The 3759-nt window shown below is 45.2% G+C and overlaps 1 non-coding gene across 1 annotated transcript; it reads left to right on the top strand.

The window, feature by feature from the left end:
- The first annotated feature begins 3652 nt into the window (after positions 1–3652).
- Positions 3653–3759, top strand: LOC142871231 (U6 spliceosomal RNA). Its single transcript, XR_012919493.1, has one exon. It is a non-coding gene; the product is annotated as a U6 spliceosomal RNA (small nuclear RNA).

Genomic DNA, 3759 nt, shown 5'->3' with positions numbered 1-3759 from the left:
AGCAAGAGCGAGACGCCGTCTCTACTATAAATAGAAAGAAATTAATTGGCCAACTAATATATATAGAAAAAATTAGCCGGGCATGGTGGCTCGTGCCTGTAGTCCCAGCTACTTGGGAGGCTGGGGCAGGAGGATTGCTTGAGCCCAGGAGTTTGAGGTTGCTGTGAGCTAGGCTGACGCCATAGCACTCACTCTAGCCTGGGCAACTAAGTGAGACTCTGTCTCAAAAAACAAAACAAAATAAAATAAAATGAAAGATAACTTAAAACACATATTTGGTTCTGGAATATGTTCCTCAATCCAACATAGTTTCATTGATGGAGAAAGGAAGGGAATGAACATTAAAATAAAAATCAACTCTATGGAGGGATAATTTCCACACACCCAATAGCACCCATTCCAAGTGAGCGGTTTTATGTGTCTTGACCAATGTGCTCACCCATGTAACCACTGCCACAGTCAGAATGCAGAACATTTCCACCAGCACCCCCAAGTTCCCTGGGCCCTCTGCAGTCAATTTCCCCATCCCACCCCTTCTCGCCCCAGGCAGCCACGGACCTATTTCCTGTCACTGTAGCTTAGTGTTGCCTGTTGCAGGATTTCATTCAAATGGTGTCATATAGCATGTGCCCATCTGTGGGACTGACCATTTATTCGGTGCCTAGCATGTGACAGGCACTTCAAAAGTGTACTATCATTTCCGTTTTAGAGATGAGAAAACCAAAACTCAGAAATTAAATAATTTACCAAGGTCACATGGCCGGTACATGACAGAGTAGGATTCTGACTCAGTTTGTGTGCCTCCAAGTTTAGGGTCTTTCTTTACACGCCATTTGGCTGCTGTCTATGGTTTCCCGGAGGCCCTAAAAGATGATCAATATATTACAGGCAGGTATAAGGTCAAGGCTTGCAGTCTCCAGCCTTTTTTTTTTTTTTTTGCTTATTTCTGCAAGAATGAAAGGCTTACGGTCTTATGAAAAGGCAACAGTAAGGCACACAGATCAACTGATAACAATAGGATTCATGAAAAATGACAGAACAAATTGTAAACAAGCTCCATAAATGCGTTGTCTGTGCTGTAATGGTACAATCGCCACTGGAGGACTGAGAAGAGAGCACTGCTGCGGGGGTCACGACAGCGGAGCGGGATGACCTCTTGCCCTGTGCATTCGTTTACTTCACACAAAATCCCGAAGCCAGGTTGGGCAATGTGACTCAGAAGGGGCCAGGTCTCAGCTCTTCTTTTTCCCCCGTATAGTCAAACTCAGCCTGGTATGTGCAGTTTAGAAAATCATAATTTTTACAGGTGGGTTTAAAGATTCTTGATTTGTAAAAAAAAAAAAAAAAAAAGAAAATCATAATTTAATATGATAATCACAGACCTCAGTCTCCAGATCCAAGAACAGCAGCGGCATTAGGAGGACAGCTGGGTGTGTCAAGGAGTGTAAGGACAAGTGAAAAGAAGACTAGACAGTTCTCCAGTTTGTGAAGGATCATGTTTCAAAAGTTTGTTTATGTATCATTTGTTTGAAATTCAACACATCTTCCCATAGAAACCGCACGGCGAATGGAGGCTGGGCTCTCAGATCCGCCCTGGAACGCCGAGCTAACACTCGAGGCAGTGGGAAGGTCACACAACCGCTATGACAAGACAGTGGCCGGGCTGGGGCTCAGACAGAGCAGTGGATTGTGGGCTCGTGGGCATTGGAGTCTGCTCTTTGCTGTCAATCTCCCCGTCCCAGCCCTGCAGCTTGGGACGCCTTGTTGTCTTACCTCCCTCCCAGGCCGTACCAGCTCCCCACAGCCCTGCCCATAGGCATTCTGCCTCAGCCGAGTCCACTCGCCTTCCCAGACAGTTGGAAAACTCTTCCTTGTTTCAAGTTGATATTTGTCTTCTGTCGTCTTTTATTCCCTGGTCCCAGCTCCACCATCTGACTACAGGAACCTGATAACTCCCACACGACAAGTGTTCAGATAGTTAAGGGTTCGTGTCTTGTTCCCCAGAAATGTCTTCATTCCCAACCAACGGGTCTGTCCTTCAGTTATTTGATGGATGACCTGGTTTCCAGAATGCCTTGCCCAGTGGTGTGCTGGAGTTGGCTCAGGAGAACCGAATGCTAAGTGTCCAGGAGTTTCATGAGCCAACTGACGTCACGTTGGTAGGCACAGCAGGAGTATTTATATCATGGAAAGTAGAAAATGCTACAAATTTGGACTTTTCCCCCCATTTCTTTCTGGAAAGCCAGTTACTAAACATTTACCAGCACATCACTACTTTCACCTCCCTGGCCGACAGCAAATATGTTAGTTTGCCTTTAGGAAACAGGACCTCCAGAATCTACCTCAGTATCCCATCAACAGAAGAAATACCGTGAGTTTTGTCGAAGCGAAGGAAACTTTCTTTCCACCCTCTAAGGTTTTGATAATTTGAATCTCTGGAATAAACTTTGACAGTAGACAGGTTAACAGGAGAAAAGACACAGAGATTCATTACACGCATACGCACTGGAGCGTTAAAAAACGTAAGACTCCAAGAAGGCCTGACGATTCAAGTTTTATACCATCTAGATGACATGAGACTACAGACAAGAATAGGAGCTTGGCGCATGCCTGTAGTCCCAGCTACCTGGGAGGCTGAGGCAGGAGGATCGCTTGAGCCCAGGAGGCTACAGTGAGCCATGATGGCTCCACTGCACTCCAGCCTGGGTGACAGAGTGAGACTCAGTCCCAATAAATAAACAAATACAGAAAAGACTTCTGAGGGGAGGTGGCAACACGAGTTAAAGGAGGGCGGGGGGAGGACATGCATGTAGGTCAAGGCTGTCTTGCTATGCAGATAAAGTCTTTCAGAAGAATCGGTGACCACCAGTGGTCATTTCTGTCTGCGAGGTGTAGGCCCCCAATCTCCTCTTCCTATAACACAATCTTTCCTAGATCCATCTTTAGGGGGACAAGGGGGCTTCGGAGAAAGCCTCTGCTGGCATCTGTTTACTAATATAGAGCTCCTTTGTAGGAGCAAATGTCTCTTACAAAAGGGCAGCTTTCCTGAGCTATTCATGTGTCTGCAGTCTCTCTAAACAGCCATCTGGAAATATGCCAAAGAAGTGTATTTTGGGGTGGCATATTTTAGTCTCCCACAGTCATGTTTTGGGGTGATGTGTCCTGAGCCCCAACAGTATGTAAACTCCTACTTACTTTTCCTTGACAGCCATTTCTTTTGAGTTCATCAGTTTGAACTCTTTGGTCTTTTTTTGCATGAACTACCCAATGGTCCTTGAAATTTGTATCCATGACAGTCTATCTTGCCTTTTTGGCCCCATTGTCCCAGTATATTTCTTTCTGATTGGATAGTCCAATGTCTAACACATAAACTCTTCTTCTCATTTTAATGTCTTCTGCAGACTGTAGAAATGTATCTTCTAACATGAGACCCATGACCTCATGGGGAGGCTTCAGTGGGAATTTCCCCCAAAATACACAAAATTTTGTGAGTATGTGCATTTGTCTGGGGACAGTTTGTATAACTTGCATTAGATTCTTAAAAGGATCTGTAACCCGTAGAAGTTTAAGACCCTCTTGTCTGAGACAATGATGAAACGGACAGGACAGAAACGAGACTTCCTAGAGACAGTGGTACCTAAATAGTCAAATAGTGCTCAGTCGGGCAGCACATATACTACAATTGGGATGGCACCGAGAGAATTAGCATGGCCTCTGAGCAAGGATGGCATGCAAATTCATGAAGCGTTCCATGTTTTC

The sequence above is a fragment of the Microcebus murinus genome, chromosome 5 (assembly GCF_040939455.1).
Source record: "Microcebus murinus isolate Inina chromosome 5, M.murinus_Inina_mat1.0, whole genome shotgun sequence".
Taxonomy (NCBI): Eukaryota; Metazoa; Chordata; class Mammalia; order Primates; family Cheirogaleidae; genus Microcebus; species Microcebus murinus.
The sequence above is the reverse complement of the archived record's forward strand: the minus strand, read 5'-3'. Positions and strand labels throughout refer to the sequence as shown.